This window comes from Perognathus longimembris, chromosome 9 (genome assembly GCF_023159225.1).
Source record: "Perognathus longimembris pacificus isolate PPM17 chromosome 9, ASM2315922v1, whole genome shotgun sequence".
Classification (NCBI taxonomy): domain Eukaryota; kingdom Metazoa; phylum Chordata; class Mammalia; order Rodentia; family Heteromyidae; genus Perognathus; species Perognathus longimembris.
Window position 1 is genome coordinate 133,146 of NC_063169.1, and position 22,384 is coordinate 155,529.

General features: G+C 41.5%; 1 protein-coding gene and 1 pseudogene across 8 annotated transcripts in view; both read right to left on the bottom strand.

The window, feature by feature from the left end:
• Positions 1 to 11,305, bottom strand: part of Fam135a (family with sequence similarity 135 member A) — a 72,004-nt gene extending 60,699 nt beyond the window's left edge. For 6 of the 8 annotated variants that reach the window (XM_048354708.1, XM_048354711.1, XM_048354707.1 and 3 more), the window contains exons 1-3: positions 11,145 to 11,305; positions 9,231 to 9,319; positions 1,733 to 1,816 (exon numbers count right to left, since the gene is read on the bottom strand). The gene's annotated coding sequence lies outside the window, so the exon portion shown is untranslated. Of the gene's footprint in view, positions 1 to 1,732; positions 1,817 to 9,230; positions 9,320 to 10,902; positions 11,125 to 11,144 lie in introns of those variants that run through there. The other 2 variants (XM_048354706.1, XM_048354705.1) reach the window with 2 other exon arrangements.
• A 6,088-nt stretch (positions 11,306 to 17,393) lies between these two features.
• LOC125357791 lies at positions 17,394 to 21,206 on the bottom strand (annotated as a pseudogene).
• Between the last annotated feature and the right edge of the window lie 1,178 nt (positions 21,207 to 22,384).

Sequence of the window (22,384 nt, forward strand, 5' to 3'; positions counted from 1 at the left end):
GCCACTTCTGGCCATTTTCTGTATATGTGGTGCTGGGGAATCGAACCCAGGGCCTCATGTATATGAGGCAAGCACTCTTGCCACTAGGCCATATCCCCAGCCCAAGAAAGAATTCTTAAATGACTAGTCACTTTTTTTTTTCTTTTTCTTTTTTGGGTGCTAGTCCTGCAGCTTGAATTCAGGGCCTGCACTGTCCCTGAGGTTTTTGCTCAAGGCCAGCTCTCTACCACTTGAACCACACCTCTATTTCTGGCTTTTTTGCTTGGTTAATTGGAGATAAGAATCTCAGAATCTGGTTACTGGTGGCTAACATCTGTAATCCTAATTACTCAGGAGGCTGGGAGGATTGTGGTTTGAAGCTGCCCTGGGTTGGCAAGTCCTGAGACTCTTATCTCCAATTAACTACCAGAAAACTAGAAGTGGTGCTGTGGCTCAAAGTGGTAGAGCACTAGCCTTGTGCAAAAAGCTCAGGAGCAGTACCCATGACCCAACCAAGCAAGACCCATGACCAACCACAAAAAAATAGAATCCCAGGACTTTTGTGTTGGGCTGGCTAGGAATAAACTGTGATCCTCAGATAACAGCCTCCTGAGAGCTAGGATTACAGATATGAGCCACTAGCATCTGACTCATGACTAGTCACTTCTAAATTTATTTATTTATTTATTTATTTATTTATTGGCCAGTCCTGGGCCTTGGACTCAGGGCCTGAGCACCTTCCCTGGCTTCTTCCCGCTCAAGGCTAGCACTCCGCCACCTGAGCCACAGCGCCCCTTCTGGCCGTTTTCCATATATGTGGTGCTGGGGAATATTCCCAGCCCCACTTCTAAATTTTTAAGTAGTATTACAGGTATGAGTCACCAGCATCTGACCCATGACTAGTCACTTCTAAATATTTAAGCAGTTGTTTTCCTTCATTAGAAAAGCATATCCATTTTCAAGGAGATTAAAAAAGAAAACAAACAAAAAGTAAAACAGTCACAACTCTGCCCGCTGAAATATATAGTTTGATATATATTCACATGAGACATTAGTATAGTTTTTATAAAGGTAAGATTAATCACATGTACATTTTACAACTTGCTTGTTTCAGTTAATTTAAGATGACTATTTAGATCAACAATTGTATGCTATTATTTTTAATTATGACTACATTATGAGCATGCTACAGTTTAAATAATATCTGTTGTTGGGTATTACTGTGGCATCATCTTTTGATTATTTTAGAAAATATAAGTTATCCTACCAATAGAACATAGTTAGAAGGCAATTTGGAGTAAAAGAAATTGACAGACAATTCTCCACTAATCTCTGGCATTTCTGAATGTTTTACAGGCAGTGACACTGACAGCCTTTGTTCCACATTATCTTTACCAGGACATTTTCATAGCCCATCTGTCTCATACTAGAACAAAGGGCAGACCTACCTTGTGTTCTATACTATAAAGTCTCCCTCCAACAGAGATGCCAGGTGGGCTTACTGTCCACTATAAAGGCTCAGGTTCCCTTAGTTCAGCAATTCTGTAATACAGCCTACTCATATGTAGGAATTATCCAGTTATGTTGTTCCTGTTGTGACTCTAAACCATTTCTGTCCTTTATCCATGAGTCATGACACTGTGACAAGCTAACAACTTGCAAGTAAAACATATACCCCTCATAGTTCTTAAAATATTTAGCAAATATTCCAAAGTATGACAAATTAAATGCAAAAGAAATGTCACATACTTACCTCTCCTGATCAAAACTTCATTTAAACATTGTATACTTAATCTTGTTCTTCCAATTACTGATTCTTGTTAGAAATATGTTCCCCCTATAAGAAATAGCAATACCTCAAATATAACAGTAAAGTGTACTCCAGAGAAACCTACATTTCTTTATTTACTATTCTCAATTCTTAATTCAGCAATTCAGAAAAATCCTTATGAATACTTCAACAATATAAGTTTTAGATATCTTGAGAAGAAACTTTCCCTAACTATGCTATAGATTTTTTCACATCTTGAATGTTTCTTAAGTAAAATTGTTTGTCTTTCGTATAATTGTTAGGTAAATGTTCAAATGAAGACCATGTTCACTCATCACAATTTTATTTCCCTCCAAAAGTGATTTTACCAACTCCTAAAGTTATTTCACACTAAATAATCACATCAATAATACCAACATTCAATGCAGATCCAAACAATGCTATCTAACATATAAAGATATTCTCCATTTCATAGAAGTAACATTTAATTGAAGACAGCACATACATATTTTCTTATGTGAGAGGTTTTTATATCATGTTGACTAATCTTAAGTCACTGATCACATCTCTGCACCTTACCTTACTCAGACATAGAATAGCTATTCATTAAAATTTTTATTCAAAAATGGACTCAATACCTACTATAGCCTAAGAATTATAATAGTTACAGGTTATAGCTCAGCTCAGTTTCTGCCAAAGCCCAGGTACAAGTGGCTCACACCTAAATTCTAGCTACTTAGGAGGCCAAGATCTGCAAATTTTAATTTGAAGCTGGTTCAGATACAAAAGTCCATTAGATGCTTATCTTCAATTAACAACAATCCTAAAATACAGGTCAGTAGCTTGGTAATCATATTTTAGCAAGAAGAAAATGTACTACTGGAACACCATGACAATTTCCACAGTTATGGTAGTGGTTCTTCATTGTGTTTATTTTGGCAAGAACTGGCTAACTTGTAAGCAAAGATGGTGAGAAATAATCAGAAATGTGGGGTCTTGTAGTCAAGGACTCCAAGACCCAACACCAGGATTAGTATATTTCTCAAAGGAATTTTGTTTAAAGACTTCTTAACAAAACAATGGATCTAGTCTTGTGGTCCAGAGAAGAGTAAGGATGCTGCTGTCCTGTTTATTAGGTGCCTAAAGTTATACACAGACTCAAGATCGTGGCTGCTAGGGCTGGGAGGTAGCTCAGTGGCAAAGTGCTTGCCTTGCAACATCCTGGGTTCGATCCCCAGTACCAAAAAAAGAGACCCAAAAAAAAAAAAAAAAAAGATCGTGGCAGCTAAAATAAGAGATGAAGATGGAACTTATTAAAATAAAGTCATTAAAATGTGTAGGATGCATAGGGAGAAATAAGTCAGACATATTAAGTACATCCAGAAAAGAATTTGGTAAAGTCACTGGCACATACAATTGAATGGAGACAAACATATAGAGCCCCTATTATGTTTCTGACAGATTTGTATTTGGCAAATGTGGCCATGGAAGTGAATCTAATATAAGGAAGAAACGTATAGACAGAAAAGCCAAGGATCATCTCTGGCATTCTTTTTTTTTTTTTTTTTTTGGCCAGTCCTGGGGCTTGGACTCAGGGCCTGAGCACTGTCCCTGGCTTCTTCTTGCTCAAGGCTAGCACTCTGCCACTTGAGCCACAGCGCCACTTCTGGCCATTTTCTGTATATGTGGTGCTGGGGAATCGAACCCAGGGCCTCATGTATACGAGGCAAGCACTCTTGCCACTAGGCCATATCCCCAGCCCCTCTGGCATTCTTAACAGAGAGCAGAACTAAGGACATTCTTTATGGCAGGGATTTTCCCTACTCCTGCCTAGTACTGCAAACCACAAAGCGGGAGATGTTTTACTCATTTCTCATTTCTGATTCACTACAAAATGTTGGATATATGTGAGAAGGATGGAGATAGAACAGATAACTGGGTTTTGTTCACAGGCATGGGACTTGCAAAGTTGACAAAAAGTAATGTATCTCTCAGTGAACTTGGTTTAATTAAACAGGTATATGGTTATGTTTCTTTTTGTTGTTGTTTGTGTCGATCTTGGGGCTTGAACTTAGGGCCTGGGCACTGTTCCTGGGCTTTTGTGTTTAAGGCTAGTGTTTTACCCCTTGAGCCACAATTTCACTTCTGGCCTTTTGTGGTTAATTGGAGGTAAGAGTTGCTCAGACTTTTCTGCCCAAGATGGCTTCGAATTGTGACCCTCAGATCTCAGCTTCATAAGAAGGATTACAGGCATGAGCCACTGGTGCCTTGCATCCTGGTTGTTTCTTTATGGGAGAAGGTAGTAATACTTACAAACACCATACACATGGATATTTGGATGTTTAAAATGGCAGATATGGTTCATTGACATTTCCATTTTTGTCCTCTACAGCTAGTAATATTTGGATTTGTTTTTCATTCCCTAAGCTTGATATTAGGCATAAATTTTGGTCATCTGAGCTGGGTAAGTCTGAATATCTGAGCCATAGTCTTATCTCTACATTTACATTCAGTTCCTTTTTTAGCTGTATAAGGCCAATACACCTATCCATCTTTGTAAGCACTCTCTTGCAAGGCCTAAACATCTCAGTCACTGAATTACATCTTACTTCCAGCCACCTGCCATTTGCCTTAGATCACCACCACTCAGATGACTTTTAACTCACCCCACCCTTAGAATAATATGTACAACACAATGTCATCAGCACTATTTGTCATACAAACTGACTCATGACAAAGCTGAGCTTATTAGAATCATTATGGTAAAGAGAAACAGTGGAAGAAAGGGTGAACCAATTCAGCAGTAATATTGACTAGATACAATGCTGAAAATCAACTATACAACTTGGGCAAGGGAGAGGGGCTAGGGAGGGAAAATACTGGAGGGAAATGAGGGAGGAGATCACAGTGTTCAAAAAGAAATATACTCAATAGCTGACTTATATAACTAATACCTCTATACATCAACTTTACAATAAAATGAGAAAACATAAAGAAAAATCACTTCTCAGGTGCCAGTGGATCATGTCTGTAATCCTAGCTACCCAGAAGGCTGAGATCTGTGAATCACGGGTCAAAGACAGCCTGGGTAAGAAAGTCTGTGAGATTCTTACATCCAATAAATAACTCAGAAAAGGCCAGAAGTAGCACTGTGGCTCAAGTGGTCCACTGACTTTCAGCAAAAGAAGCTCAGAGACAGTGCCCAAGTCCAGAGTTCAAGCACCAGGACCAGCAAAAAAGAAAACTCACTTATCTTCAAACTTTTATTACCACTGCTCACCTACTAAAATGAACTCCACTTCATCGGCCACATGCCACATTGCAGGAGTTAGAGAAATATTTAAGAGAACTAATTCTTCTTTGGAGAGAGAAGACACTATCACTTTCCAAATGAAAGATAATGAACATGTCTTCATAGACAAATACATTTTATTAAGCTATGTGTCTACTGGTGATACTAAATATAGTCCAAGTAGTAAAATAAAATAAAAACCAAATAAAGGTTCTTAAAATGCATCAGTGAATCAACTCTTAAAGAAATAGACTTTTGTTACTATATGTAATTTTCCTAAAAATCTGAAAAGCTTATTACTCTATTTCACGGGTGAAGAAACTAAACAGCAGAAAATTTACATAACTTTCTAAACATCACATAGTAAGGAAATAATGGAAAAGAACAAAAATTCAAATGCATCAAACTCCATGACCTGGATTTCTACCTGCAAAATTCTAAAATACACATCTGAATTGCTGTATGAAACAGACTTACGATCACCAAGACATGAAATAAATGTAGCCACCAAAAGAAAAAATCGAAATCAGAATGCAACAATAATGAAAAAATTATACTTAACTATATTCAGTTTCTCACACAATTAAAATTACTTCCTAATTATGAAATTTTCAAAATTCTCACACACAATACCATTTTTAAAGGCTTCTTCTCTTCTAATTTCTCTAAAATAGTTGTTGAAAGTTGTTTATTAAAGAGAAATTAATTATTACTGATTTTAGAACTGGATTTTACATTAAATGAACATTCTCAAAAGAAGAATGTTTTTAATAAAGCAACTTACAGAAAAACAATTTTTAAACACAATTTACAAGGGACCATACTAATTTCTGAGAGCATTTCTACTGTTCACTTACTACATGAGAACAAAGCAAGGAAACAGAATTTTAATTGCTCATTATGCAACACTTAATAAAAAGCTGCCTGTGGATTGATTTAGATAAAGGAAAAATAGGATTGTATTTTTTTTTTTTTTTTTTTTTTGCCAGTCCTGGGCCTTGGACTCAGGGCCTGAGCACTGTCCCTGGCTTCTTCCCGCTCAAGGCTAGCACTCTGCCACTTGAGCCACAGCGCCGCTTCTGGCCGTTTTCTGTATATGTGGTGCTGGGGAATCGAACCTAGGGCCTCGTGTATCCGAGGCAGGCACTCTTGCCGCTAGGCTACATCCCCAGCCCCAGGATTGTATTTATTCAAGTTTTTCATACAGGCTTTTTTTTTTTGGTGATACTGAGAATTGAATTAAATAATATGATTCCATTTGAGAAAATATTTACTGGAGATTACTGCATGGCTTAAAAATATTTTCATTTATATAGGTCAAAAGACCTTGGGAGGAATTAAAACTAAAATCAAATCAAATCCAATTATCATCTGTTTAGATCTGAGAGAAAAGACAGAATACTGCAATTATCTACTGCAATAATTTTTTAATAATTTTACTCATAACTAAAAGTTCTCTAAGATCACTCTACATGAGTACTCTTTTGAACTCTTCTTACAAAATGACTTTTTGTTTTGTTTTGTTTTTGTTTGTTTGTTTTTGCCAGTTGTGGCCCTTGGACTCAGGGCCGGAGCACTGTCCCTGGCTTCTTTTTGCTCAAGGATAGCACTCTGCCACATGAGCCACAGCGCCTCTTCTGGCCATTTTCTATATATGTGGTGCTGAGGAATCGAACTCAGGGCTTTATGTATAGGAGGCAAGCATTCTTGCCACTAGGCCTTATTCCCAGCCCCACAAAATGACTTTTAACCAGCATTTAATTTTATATTATGCACTGACAAAATGGCTATTAAAGGTGCTAAAAATAGCCTACATACCATATTGTCATCTGATGAAAGATAAAAATGTTAATTTATGTCTTAAACCTGAGTAAGGACTAGGATAACTTAAAAGGGCTCTGAATTTCCCCCAAATTAAAGTGATAATAAAGAGTACATTGGCTTTCATGGTCTTAAACTGTGATTTACAATATGCTCTGGCTGTTGCTTAGTCATTTATAAATAGCAGTATTTTCAAAGTAAGCCTATGCATGGACATTTTATGACATCAAAGAATGGATATCACAGTTAATACTGTTCAAACATCACGAAGAATGCACTTACATCCTAGAAGGTATCTTCAAGGGGATTTCAGATTAAATTAAGAACTATAGCAAAAATGCATTTTGTAAAACTTAGCAGAAATGCTCAAGCCCACTATCAACAAATTTCTATATTGATAACATATTTTAGTAATACTATTTTCTGAGCTGGCACCAGAGGCTTAAGCCTATAATCCTAGCTATTCAGAAGGCAGAGATCTGGAAATCAGGAAAATCTGGGAGATTCTTATCTCCAATTAACCAGCAATGGTTCAAGTGGTCAAGCAGTAGCCATAAGCAAAATAGCTCAGAAAAGTGACCAGGCCCTCAGTTTAAACAGTAAGACAGACAGACAGACACACACACACACACACACACACACACACACACGCTATATATATATAGTACCAATGGCCTGACAGACCTTATACAACAATACAAAAACACACTATTACGTTCTCTGAATTATTTTTTCGGTTGAGTATTTGTAGGGTTATTACACAAAAGTGTCAACTACTTAAGGTTTTTTTTGTTTTGTTTTGTTTATGTGGGGCTTGAACTTGGGGCCTGGGTGTTGTCCCTGAGCTCTCAAAGCTAATGCTCTACCCCTTTAAGCCACAGCACCACTTCTGGTTTTCTGAGGCTTAATTGGAATAAGAGCATCATTAATTTTCATGTCTGGGATGGCTTCAAAATGCGATCCTCAGATCTCATCCTCCTGAGTAGCTAGGATTACAGGATAAAGCCACCAACACCCAGCTATTTAAGTTCTTATTCAGCTAAGTTATTTAAGCGGTATATTCTAATGGTATAATACCTGACATTTTTTTATATTTTGTCAGAAGTTAATTTTTCTTTTAAATTCAGCATACCATTATAGCTAAATATGTACATGTTAAAAACTGTCAATCTTTAGAAATGTTTAAAAACCCACTACAGAGTTGCTTTACTATATTTCTTCTGAAAAACATATAGCTAAAAACTGTTTTCGTAACTTTACTGGGAAACCACTGGGTCCCTTGAAAATACTTTCCATATCACCACTTTGCTTTTAATTCCTACTAATTTCTAAACATTCTTCCTGAAAAAAACATGAGACAAAAACAAGACAAAACAAACCTACTAAACAAAAACTCGTACTCACTTCAAATCTATATACCCCCATTTCCATTTATTTAAACACACATACACATTACAACTGATTCTTAAGTAGCTTCCTTCATTTCTAGTATCAAAACAAAGGAAATCTCTGCTCCACCAAGTCTCTGAACAATCTTCCTGCACACTCTCTAATACAGTGAATAAAGATAGCAACCAAAAACATAAGCCTATAAGCAATTCTCAGTACCAACTCTTGTCCTCTTGTCAAACACTGAATGTCCCAGTGTCTGTTTCACTGCCCGTGAACTTTTACTACTCCAAGCCGGTCCACCATTCACTTGTACTGTACTAGATTTTTCACAGTAATTTAAATTTTTTTTTAAGTTTCAGTTTGATTTTTAAAAATTTAAGTGATTATACTCATATAGTCTAAAATTAAAAAGACAAAATTAAGTATTTCTGTGGTGGCTCTAAGTATGTATTAATGAGTAGGATCTGCTACTTTGAGATTACTGGGTGGCAACCTTTATTACCCACATTGTCTCAGGTGGAAACTGTGAGGTATAGAGGTTAAGTGACTTCTACAAACTAATGTTACAAGTCATATAGCTTGAAAGCTCAAATCTTAACATCAAACCCTGTGTCTACTGTATACCATAAATCCTTCATTTCTGAGAGCATAAAATCAATTCAATATAATACTGAGTATCTACAGACATTAACTATGAATATTTCCTTTAAGAGGTCAGTATTTAAACAAGAAGAAGATTCTTTCAGACATAGCAGTTATCTTTATTTGCACTCAAAAAATTATTTTTTAAAAAATCTCACAAGCTAAGAAATTTCTTACTTCTTATCATACAGAGTCATTGCTGGTCCTAAAGGAAGTGTGGTATAATGATAACAAGCATCTTTCTTCTTTTACCTCTAAATGACCTTGAACAATAAACAATACTTTTTTGTCTTGCTATTTCCATTCTTAGAATCAGAAAACTTTCATGCCTACCTGACAAAGATAATACAAGGAAGAATTTACTGTTTGTGGGTTGTTTTGAGGTTTCAAAATGAAATTCATAATCCAGCTGATCTTCAACCCTAGAGAAAAGACAAACTTGACTTAAAACAACTACTTCATCAGATGCTTCCAAAATGATTGCCATTAGTTATAAAAACGTTTATTAATGCAATCCTGATCACAATAAAATAAGGGGATATGTTTTCACTCTTGTCCAGAAAGTTCTTTTGCACAGTTCAAAAAATTTAATACTTCTGTCTTCATGTATTTCTTCTTCAGTAAGCACACTAATTTTGTCAAATTGGCAAAACTTGTTGTGCCTTTATTACAGAGAACAGGTGCACTGAAGAAAATGATGCAATTAATTGCAACATTAATGTATAAAACATGAAATAACAGATTTTACTATACAAATTTTGCTAAACTTAAACTATGTTCTTGGAAAATGAAATAAACTTTTAACAAATATTAACCCTTTATAGTTTTATGAAGTTTGTCCTCAACTGCTTCTTCTGCCATGACAGGTAAACAAAATTAAAACCAAAGCTTCAGTCACTAAGTGTAACAGTAAATATAGCCAGTCTTTACTCCTATAAATTTGGTGAGAAAAAAGCTAGTGAGGAAAAGTGAAGAGGTTTTATTAAGTTGGAAATTTCAAGAACTGAGTGGACACCAACCTTAAGATAGGAGAGCTGAAAAGATTAAAAGCAGGTCAGAACTCTTTAATAAGAAGTAAACATGAACAGACAAGTGAAAAGGGTGCATCTACACCAAAGTGTTTTGGAAGGAAAGAGAAAACACGCTTGGAAACTGGAAGTGGACAGAACCACTGGACAGAAAGCAAGAAGGCCAAGGGCCAAGAGAGAGCTAGGGCAAGGGAGAGCCCCGGAGGAGCACACGCTAGTGCAAAGCTAGACAAGCAAACACCACAGCACCTGGCAAAAGGGAGTGAGGACAGGCATGCAAGGAGAATCGTAACCTCGGGAGAGCCGAGAAGGCGCGGGATGAAGCCGAATCACCAATGGGGTGAAGATGGAGGGGGTCCTGGGGGCGCCGGGGATGTGGAGGAAACACCCAGGACGTGGGGGTGACCGCGGGGCCTTGGGGGGGGGGCGCCGGGGCCGTAAGGGGGCACCGTGGACGTGGGGGGGGAACCCCAGACCGTAGGGGGGCAACGGGGCCGTGGAGGGGACACCGGGGACGTGGGGGGGGGGCCTTGCCGGGGACGTGGAGAGGACACCGGGGACGGGGGACACCGGGACCGTAGGGGGGCAACGGGGCCGTGGAGGGGACACCGGGGACGTGGGGGGGGGGGCCTTGCCGGGGACGTGGAGAGGACACCGGGGACGGGGGACACCGGGCCGTAAGGGGGCGACGGGGCCGTATGGGGGGCACCGGGGACGGGGAGGGCGACGGGGCCGTAGGGGGGGCACCGGGGACGGGTTGGGATACCGGGGCCGTAGGGGGGCGACGGGGACGGGCGCCAGGAACGTGAGGGGGGACACCAGGGGCCCGGGAGGCACGGGGGCCGTGAGAGGGACGCCTGGGGCGCACTGGGGCCGTGGGGGAGAGACTAGGGCCCTGGGGGGTACGCCCGCCGAGGATCCGGGACCCGCGGCCCAGCGCCTCCCGGAGAACGTCCCGCACCGCCGTCCCCACCGACCTTCAGCAGGCGGGGACCCGGCTCCGGAGCCTCTCGCCGGGACGCTTCGGGAGGCCGAGGACCGGGCGGCGAAGGCCGCTTCCGGCCCGGCCCAGGACCGAGCCGGGGGTGCAGAGGCGCCTTAGCGACCGCGGGGGGATTCAGCGACCACCCCGCCGGCTCGGGCCTGTCCCGACGTCAGGCTGAGAGGCTCAGATTTCGGCCCTGCCCGTGTCAGCACCATTCCGCCCGGGCCCACTCACATCGCCATCGCAGCCACAGCGATTACCGCAGCCGCTTCGTCACCGCCGCGGGTCGGTCACCGCCGCTCCGCCTCGGGCCCAAAGCTGCCGGCGAGCATGCGCAGTCCCCGCTGTCCCGCGTCCCCGTCGCCCAACCGGCGGCGCTACCTGCGCTCCACAGGTCCCGGCCGCGCGGCCCCGCCCCCGGCCTCTGCCCTCAGCGGCCCCTCCCCCCCGCCTCCCTTCCCCTCCCCGCCTCGCCCCACCCTCTCTGAGGACAGGCCCCGCCCCTGTTCTCTGCCTTCCGTCCTAGGCCTCAGTCCTCCGCCCCCGCCACTCCCTCCACTCCGCGTGCGCCCCTCCCTCTCTGAGAACAGGCCCCGCCCCCCTCCACTCCGCGTGCGCCCCTCCCTCTCTGAGAACAGGCCCCGCCCCCCCTCCACTCCGCGTGCGCCCCTCCCTCTCTGAGGACAGGCCCCGCCCCCCCTCCACTCCGCGTGCGCCCCTCCCTCTCTGAGAACAGGCCCCGCCCCCTGCCACTAGCGCCCCGCCCCTCGGTGCTGCGGCCGCTCGGGCTCTAATGCCCCCTGAGATTTCCAGATTTGCTCGCCCGGCTCGGATCCCGTTCCCTCCCGCGAGAATGGGATTTTGCGTCACCAAAGAGCGCCCTCTCCCGCGGCGAGGCTGCAGCGGCCGGCCGCAGTGGTGTGGGACCTACCTCCTCTCCTCTCCCAGCCCTCCCCGTTCCTGGGTAGAGGAGCCGAGTCCCGGGCAGTGGGGACGGCGGAGTCCTCGCGCGCCCCGGTGCTCTCGGGAGCCCGCCGCGGCTGTAAGCGGTGCCCATCTGGAAACTTCTAGGTGCCCCAACGTAGAGACCGCTGAGGAGGCCTAGCCTCCAGCAACAGGCGCGGGAACAGCCCTGGGTGATCGCGTCCCTCCGTCTGGGATCGGCAGGTCTTAGTGGGTGAAGCTGCGCGAGCAGGCACAGCAGTGGATGAAGTGGTGGGTGGATAGTAGTGATGGCTGCCCAACTCTCTGAGCAGACTTACTGCTGATCTGTGCACTGTAAATGGTTAAAATTTTATCTTTTACTGCAATAAAAATGACGTGGAAAAAGGTTCTGTGCACTCATTTGGGAATTATGGACTTGCCCAGGCCGTATGACTTAACCTGTTCTTTTCTTCACCTTTGGATAAACTTTTTTTTTTTTTTGGCCAGTCCTGGGCCTTGGACTCAGGGCCTGAGCACCGACCCTGGCTTCTTCCCGCTCAAGGCTAGCACTCGGCCACCTGAGCCACAGTGCTCCTTCTGGCCGTTTTCCATATATGTGGTGCTGGGGAATCAAACCGAGAGCTTTAAGTGTAGGAGGCAAGCACTCTTGCCACTAGGGCATATTCCCAGCCCTGGACAAACTTTTAACATAATTGGTATTGCCACAGTTATACCATGGTAAGTGGTTGCTAGCATTTACATTTTATCTTCCTTCTGGAGTAGTCCCTCGTCTCCTTGTGAGGCATAGATTTAACCATTTGCAAATGGCATGATGCGTGGTTAAAGAATTTTTTTTCTAAGGAGGTTACATTTCTTTAACAAAAGATACAAGATGGAGCAAAGCCAAGTTTCATTATACAGCTTCCTCCATGGGAACAGCTACAAATGGGAACTGACACATGTGTTACTTCATAACTTAATGTTGTAATATTATTTCATGACTTATTGTGATCGTTTTAGAATAACTATAATATGAAACACCATAACTATCTTTTCAGAAGGAAATTTGTTTTTATTTTTCTTTCTAAATTGATAATGTTGCTTGCATCTAGTTGTTTGGAGGATGATGGAAGAAAGACTATTGTGTATTGTGGACTCAACTCTAGTATTAAAGGAAAATGAAATGTATATAAAAAATTTAAATTATGCATATACCAGTGCTATACTGTTTAGTAAAATATTACAGGGAAAAAACCTGGTAGTTGAGTAATTCATTAAAATACAAAGTAGTTTTCTGCTTGGATCCTTCAGAACCCATCTGTCAGAGAAGACATTTCCTCCCACCACCATGCCTCTAAATCATTCCTGTGATGGTTAATTAGTATCAAGTGACACAGCAGTGAAATAATCCCTATTTTGTGTTACATGCCTGCCTGACACTTAACCTTGGTTTTTTAATGTGATATTTATATTAATTACGTTTTGTGATAGCAAATAGTGTCTCACTGTTAGGTCTGCCCAGGAGAACTGCCCCTCCCCCCTTCTTCACCTGTCTGATACCAGTTATCACCTGTCACTCTCCTGAGTCAGCAAAGGACCCTACTCTGAGGTCACTTCCTCATCTGCCTGAACCACCCTGGACTCATCGCTTCATTAAAATTAACCCATATCTCTTGACCTTTCATATCAAAATGCCACTATAAAAAAAGACATTGCAAGCTGTAGTACTTGTGTGAGTGTGCACATGCATACACACACAAAACAATTCTGATTCAATAAATACATCCTTTCATCTGTTTGGCACAGAAAAGTCCCTTTGATGGCAGCTTTCAGTGCATTCAGACTTGAGTTGAAGCACTTACAGCAGGTTCCTGGTTGCTAAAATCTGAATACCAAAACACCTGACTCACCAAATTATTTCCTAGAATAGTTACTTGGGTGGAGGCTCATCAAGTTAATAACTAAACCTAACTCTCAAGTGTGTTGGCCAAGGACATAATACTGCTTAATGATGCAGTATCCACCCAGAAAGATAAGGAAGCTTTGATATCCTGATCAGTTGACTTGAAAAGGAACATGACTCACTGGCACCCAGGACGTTGAATAGGTGGTTTGAATTGGAAATATTTTGGAAGTTGAAGAACTAGGCCAGTCTTTAAGAGAATGCTCTATACCAAGCCCGAGGCAATTGGGGATTCAAAATAGAAAACTTTAAAAAGCAAAAACCTTGTGTAAGAGAAACAGGCAGAACATTAATATTTGCATTGTGAGATAAGAGTCAGGGTTGTGCTGGCTTAGAACAACTAGTTAAACACCTCTAACAACCTTCTATACAAATATATCACTAAAATGACCTCGGGTATGTCAAGCTCTATCCTGATGCCTGGCTCATAGTGCCACGTTTGTTTTTTTCTCTTCTGTGATTTCCTTTTTGTGTAAAAATAAGAATCTTTAAGATGATACCTTCAACAGCTTTCATATAGTTCATATTTCTAAGGTGTTAGTGTCTCAAATGTAGCATTTTAGATCTTGCTATGGATAATTACCAAACATGACAATAAATGTAGCCATTTTTATTAAATTTCTGGCCCAGAAATTATTTTGGAGAGGGCATTTTGGTACAAAGACTCTTAGCTCACGTTGATACCCTTGCCATGATTCTTGCCAAAACCAACCAACCAACCAACAACTGTATACAGTCAGAATATAAAGATTTTAAATGTCACTGATGATTCTATTTTGAACTGGATCTTTCTGGACCTTTTCATGAGAATATAATGAATTAAAATATAAGCAAATTGTACAACTTATGGTTCCCAAAGCACAACATGAGTTCTGAGTCAGGGTGAAATGTACTCAAAAGATAAAAGAGTACAGGGGCTGGAAATGTGGCCTAGTGGTAGAGTGCTTGTCTAGCACACATGAAGCCCTGAGTTCACTTCCTCAGTATCACATAAACAGAAAAAGCTGGAAGTGATGCTGTGGCTCAAGTGGTAGAGTGCTAGCCTTGAGCAAAAGAAGCTCAGGGACAGTGCCCAGGCCCTGAGTTCAAGCTCCAGGACTGGCAAAAAAAAAAATTTTTTTTTAAATAGAACAAGCCGGGCACCAGTGGTTCACAACTGTAATCCTAGCCTACTCAGGAGGCTGAGATATGAGGATCACATTTTAAAGCTAGCCTTGGTAGAAAAGTCCATGAAACTTTTGTCTCCAATAAACTACACAGAAAAAGCCAGTGTTGCTTTGGCTCACGTAGTAGAGGGCTAGCCTTGAGCACAAAGAGGCTCAGTGACAGCCCCCAAGACCTGAGTTCAAGCCTCATGACTGGAAAAAAAAAAAAGATAAAGTACATATAAAGTATACGTGTATGTATTATGAATATATAAGGAATGAACATCTAAAATACTTAGTTTTTCAATCCACTCAGCCTATATCATGTTCACTTCAAGTGATCATGTATGTAGTCATGCTATATGTTTAGAATTTTATTAGTAAAAAATAAATGGAATATATACACAGTAACATCATTTTTATCTAACAATCCTCCATTTCTTGTTTGATGTTTTCCTGATGTATATTTTCTTTTGTTTTCTAGAATATGCTACCATTGCTACCTTCTAGAACAAAATATTTTTAAAAATCACAAGAATTTATTTGAGTTTGTATACAATGTTGATAGGTTGCATTTTCTTGAGAATTTACCTATTTCACACCCTTCCTTTCCACTCTCCTCCAGTGAACACCCTTGGGGGCAAGTTTCATTGAAATAGATACAGCTTTGTTGTTGGGCTAGTCCAGTTAGACAGGAAGAAACTTGCATGGAGAGGCACTGCTGTGCCCACAGGATCACCCTGGCACCCAGCAAACAAGCCTGCTGTTCCTATGCTTTGCGTCACATGCCTGAAGAAGTAGGACACTGGAACTCAGGAGCTTGTACAGTTTTTTGTAGGGTTGAGGGAAAAAGACAGATGCAGAATAATTGAAGGGGAGGACATGCTCCCAAAGGAGAGGAAAAGAAAGAATGGTCTGAATATTTCAAAGACAGGAAACTTTCTAGATTATGAAATAACCCCAAACACTGCTGGTCAACCTGTGTCTCTTTGAAAGACAACAATTAGATTTTTTTTGAATAATTTCCTAACAGGAAGTAACACAATGGAAACTGGAGAATAGTGGTGTAGAAAAAAATATCTAAGAACTTGGAAGAAACAAGGCTGAGTATTTGATTACAATAGTATGCAAAATTCAAGTTGGGAAAATAGAAAGGGAATTTTGTGCATCTAGTTTTATTAGCTAGGCATAAGATTTCAAATATGTCAAAGCATTTTAACAATCTCATTTTCAAATACAATGGCAAACTATATTATCTTAGTATTGTGACATTTTTAGACTTCCAAAAATGGTAGAAAAAATTGACAAAGCTTTGATTGTATAGATTTCAGAAAAAAATAAAACTATTAGTTTAAAACTGAATAATAAAGATAACTTGTTTATTGTGGGATAAAAAGGCCCACGTTAGTCAAATTACAGAAAATCTATCCTATTACAAGGTAGAGATCTATTTGTAAGATTAGCTATCGGGAAGCAACTGATTTATTTTGAAACAATTGCTTCTAAGAACTATTTTTTCTGTGTGCTAGTCCTAAGACCATGGCCTGTGTGCTGTTCCTCAGCCTTTTCCATTCAAGGCTAACACTCTACCACTTGAGCTGCACCTCTACTTCTGGCTTTTTGCTATTTATTTGGCAATAAGGATCACACAGACTTTTCTGCCTGGCTGGCTTTGAACCATGATTCTACTAAGATTATAGCCATGAACCAGTGGCTCCTAGCTCTTTAAGACCATTATTTTTAAAAATCTTTTGTGCCCACATCCACAATGCATCACACTTTTTTTGGTGATGGTCCTGGGGCTCGTACTCAAGGCCTAGGTGCTGTCCTTGAGCTATTTTGCTCAAAGCTAATGCTTTACCACTTGAACTACACTTCTACTACTAGCAATGTTGGTGATTAATTGGAGAAGAGCATCTCAGACTTTACTGCAGGTGCTGGCTTCAAACTACCATTGTCAGATCTCAGCCTCCAGAGTAGCTAGGATTACTGATGAGAGCCACAGGGCCTGCCTCCTATCAACTCTGTTTTATCATAATAGTTTATCAAGACCTGCATTTCTCTCTGGACACAGAATGCTTGTACAATCTTTTTTTTTTTTGGATGTTCAATGGTTTCTAATACTTTTGTGGATACTTTTATTGGCTTTTAACGGTAATATAAAATGGACATATCTCAAAATGGAAATGAACATATTTACAACAAACCAACACAAGCATCAATCATGGAATTACAGGGTCACTTTTTTTTTTTTTTTTTGCCAGTCCTGGGCCTTGGACTCAGGGCCTGAGCACTGTCCCTGGCTTCTTCCCGCTCAAGGCTAGCACTCTGCCACTTGAGCCACAGCGCCGCTTCTGGCCGTTTTCTGTATATGTGGTGCTGGGGAATCGAACCTAGGGCCTCGTGTATCCGAGGCAGGCACTCTTGCCGCTAGGCTATATCCCCAGCCCCCAGGGTCACATTTTAATTCCTGAATTTTACAGCTCAGCATTAATATCACCACATGTATACAAATGTTGTAAAACAAGTACAGTGGTATATTTTTAATACAAAATAAACATCTGTTTTATGGAAAAAACTATACTTCATATCTACACAGACAGCCCATCTTTTCCAAACAATAGTCAAAATTAAAATTAACTACAAAATTTCCAAACAGGGGAAACTGCTTCAGTTTAAGCTACTCTGGGAAAATGGACCCATAACACATTACAAAAGGTGATCTAAAGACTATAGCTGGGATTACTATTTTTTAGAATTTTTTTTCCCAATGTGCATTGTTAATTGTAGTTTGGGGACAATTTTTTTTTAATCTCAGCAGGATCTCAGATCATAGATGAGCAAACTAACATTAAAATATTTACAGTTAACTTGTTCTAAAAATAAAACCTCTTAACGGTTTGCCTCAATTATTGTAAATTCATTCACGTACATGGAATGTGCTTTTACTCTTATAAAAGCAGCTTTCATATTACACCCTTTTTGTATATGGGAAAGCTTCATGTGCTGCATGTGATTAAGATAACCTAAGTAGCTTTATGGATCAAAATGGCCTCTAGCTGTTAAATGCCATTTGATTCAGCACTATTCCTTTATACTTTAAAACTTGCCCGAAGATCTCAAGAGACACAACTTTACCGACAAAATAGAAAGTGTCTTTTTATCTTCCACAAAAGATTGTACTGGTAAGTGGATGGAGACATCCTCTTCTACCCCACTTAAGTTTTCAGAGTATCAATTGGAATGGAATACTATTGCACTGTTTCTTAACTGTGGTTATCCCCTAAAAGTGCTGATTTTAAAGTAATATTAGCCCATCCATTCTGAATCCATGATTTTGTCAAAATACAGTGAAATTTCTGATGTATAGAATTTAACATGTGCTGTTATATAGGGTGTACTTCCCTCCGAATTTCTGTGAAATCTTCAAAGAAATGGTCCCAGTCACTTGATTTCACTTCTATATGACAATTCAATGTTTTCTATTAAAAATTCCTTTTAAAATGAGGCAACTGATTAAAACACCATGCCAGCACCATTGTATAAGTAATGTTATTGGATTTGCAACTGAAGCTTTAGATTTTTCCTGGTTTGGTTAACCCTCTGCATTAATATTTTATCAACTTTTCCCTCCCCAAAACTGTCCCAAAACCTGAGACTTTCCTTTTTGAGAAGCTATCTCCCATTATTTTTTGACAGCCTGAAAGTCAAAACCCTTAATTACTAGCAAGCAATTAAGTTCCTGGGAAGCCTGGTTTGTTTTCTTACACAACTAAACTCTCCTAGGTGATATACTGTGTGTCTGCTATTCCTTGTATATATTTATAGGTTCAAGTGAGAAAGCTTTCTGATTGAGATTTTCAGCTCATTGAACAGTTGCAGCATTTTAGTAAGATCACATGCTGGGTGTCCCCCAGCAAATATTTTATGAACCAAGGCGAGGTCTTTTCCTGGGGGATGTTTCTTCTTCATCTTCCTCTTCGTCATCTAGATAATCCACTAAGCCAACCAAACTCCCCTTGGTGGCTGTTACTGATGCAGCCACGTTTGTAGTTTTGGAAGAAGACCCATTAGAACTTGTTGGTGGTGTCTGAGCCACTACGGATTTACTGCTTGTTCCATTAGCAGCACTGGCAGAGTGGGAGAAAGTAAATTTGAAGCTACCAGAAGGTCTCCTTTTAGGAAGATTTTCTTTATCTTCACTTTCTTTGGCTTTTTTAGTCTCCATAAATTTTTCATAGCTATCTGGGAAATCATCTTCTGGCTTAGATTTTTCAGCTGGTGCCACTTTTCCTTCTTCCTCTTCATCCTCATTAAACCACATTTCTTCATCTTCTTCCAAAGCCTTTGCATCTCTGTGAAATCTGTTACTACGCAATATAGATGGTATACTGTTCTGTTTCAGGTTTTGTCTGTCTTTTTCTTGTTCATATTTAGTCTTCAATCCTTTGAATGTCTGAACATATTCAATTGCTTTATAAAATTGCTTTATATTCAAGTGCTTTATAAAAGTTCTCAACTATGTGTGAAGTAAGAGACTTGATATCTTCCACTCTTATAAATTCAAACAACTCAATAATAGCTGAATTTAATAGATTGTACCGAGTTCCATTATCCAGAAGAGCATTTATAACTGGCTCAAAAAGATTTCCCTTGGTGATGTAACAATTGTAAAATTCATCTTTAAGGCCAATTATCAGCCTCATAAAGCGAAGAGCACCAGGACAAATTGTATTGTTTCTGTCAGATCCATCTATATCATCCTTTTCACCTTTGTCTTCTGAAGTATTGGTCAAAAGTGGTGCAGTGAGGACATGCATACAATGGTTGCAGAAGAAATTTAGAAACTGACTCTTTTCAGTTTTATTACTTGTGGCCAGCATGTTCTCTGGGTCAATTAAAGCCCAAAGAAGTCCCATTAATTGGACTGCACCTCCTAGTTCAGGATCAGAGTCACAGATCATTTGTTCAATTACCACATTAATGAGAAGGATATCATCATCACTCTGCTGGGCTTCTTGCATCACAAATTCTCGAACCATCGATGGACTAAATTCTACCAGATAAGAAAATATATCCGTAGCAGCTGATCTAACTTGCAAATCGTCCATGCCCATGACAATTTCAAGAGCAGGAAGAATTCCTAGTTTTGCTAAAGTTTTGAAAAATGCATCCCTGTTTTGAGGTTGCTGTATTTGAGAAAATGCACAAAATTCCTTGAAAAAATTAACCAATTCACGCCGTTTATCATCATCCGTAGCCTCATCTGTTAATTGTGCAAAAACTTCAGACAAAAACTTCTCATCTTCATGCAACATGCTGACTATCTCAACTTGTTGAAGAAAATAAACGATGTTAGAGTAGAAAGAAAATTCTCTTCAAAAACAGATGGTGTAGGTAAAATGATGTCCTGAATATACTGTACCCTGTAAGTCTGATGTATTTTTTGTCTTAGTTCAGAGTCTGTTACTGGTATAACTTCTTTAAACTTTGCAGTTTTGGTCAAGAATTCTCTATTTCTTTTTGGCTGAGCCAAAGCAGGGTCATATTCAAGGCATCCCACAACATCCATGATACACTCATCAGAAAACAGCACCTCAAAAACAGTTGCCTTATTTAGGAATAATATTCCTCTAATAATTTCATACAGATGATGTAAACCTTCAGTGTTTTCTAGGTTCTCACAAGCTTGGAATCGCTGCAGTCGTTTTTTAATAGAGCCTTCATTTTCCAAGGCTAAGGCCAACTTTCCCCTACGAATAGGTGAGGAAAGAACTGAGGTAACGACGTCAGCAATCTCTTCAAGCTGATTGAGTTCACCGGTGGGCAGGTCAATCCGATGACTCGTTCCAGGCATTTCTTCACATCGTTCTTCTTCTGATTCATCAATGAGGTCTTGTGTGACTTCTACTGATGGGTCTTTACCTTGAACCTGACCAATGTTTTCCCAGATCTCGTCACAGCCAGCTTTTTCCTGAACACTTGGAGCCAAATCATAGTTCTCAGCTTCTGACCAAACCATTCATGTGTCCTGCTGTTTCTGACACGCCGTGTTGGGATGTATCTAGCGACCCGTCGGACTCTGCCCGAACCAGCAGCGACATCCCCTTCAGCTCCTCCACGTAGGTGGAGGAGACGTGCCCGGTGCCTCGGTCGTCCCCCTGCCGGTCTTCGTTCAGGGTACAGACCTTTACTCGTGGCCGTGTGTCCGACATGGTGGCTGCAGTGCCCGCCGCTCCGGCCGCCGCCTCCCCGCTCGCCCCGTCGGTGCACCTCCTTCTCGAGAGACGACGCGGCGGTGGCGGCGGCGGCGGAGGTGGCAGAGGCGGCGGCGGCGGCGGCGGCGGCGGCGGCGGCGGCGGCGGCGGCGGCGGCGTCGTCGTCTCTGGAGAGGTCCGAGCCACCGAGACCCCTCCGCTGGGAGTCTCCGCCTCCCCTCCCCTCCCTGTGCCCCCCAAGAGCTCGCTCGCTCTCCCCCGCCGCCGCCGCACACTACAGGCCCGCCATCTTGTAACCCGACTCTCGTACAATCTTTTATCTTCAATTGTGTGTGTGCGCGCGCGCGCACGTGTGTGGCGTATGCCTGTCCTGGGGCTTGAACTCAGGGCCTGGGCCCTGTCCCCGAGCCTCTGCTCAAGGATAGCACTCTACCTCTTGAGCCACAGCACCACTTTGGTCTTTTCTGAATAGTTTATTGGAGGTAAGGGTCTCGTAGACTTTCCTGCCTTGGCTTCAAACTGTGATTCTCAGATCTTGGCCTCCTGAGTAGCTAAGATTACAGGTGTAATCTATGCCTGGCTCACCTTACTATTCTTACTTTAGTTCTTTTCATATCCTTTTCTTTTTTTTGGAGGTACTGGGGTGTAATGCCCAGATTTTAAGGCCCCCAAAGACAACCGTCAGAGTCGAGTCAAAGCCAAACCCCAAGGGTCGTTTTATTGCGAGTTCGAACCCGGTCCCCCCTGCACACTCATTCTCAGTGACGCTGAGAGGCCCCGAGCACAATTCCAGCACAGCTTTTATAGACAAGTACAGGGAAGATGAGGAAGACCCCTGGTTACAAGTACATGATTGGTTGACATTTGCCCTAGTTTACAGGTTATCTCAGGATTGGCCTGGGTCTTCCCGCTGAAGCATGGGTCAGATGGCCTTAACCCTGGGGGTGGGCCTCCAGGAGTGGTCACATAGCCACATTCCTGGAGCCAGGCAGGTCCGGGCTGGGGTCTGAGAGCTGTCCAACCTTGAGTGGGCTCCAGGCACCGACAATTAATCACGTCCGGGCACCAGATAATGCCCAGAGTCAGGTAGTACAGAGTTCACAGAAGGGGTGTGGAGGTGGGGGGGCGTGTGGTTACAGAGTAGCTATCCACTTCCTCATGGGTTAGCAGGCAAAGGTACAGAAGCAAAATACCTGTTAGGGGCATAATGGTCACAATTTTATT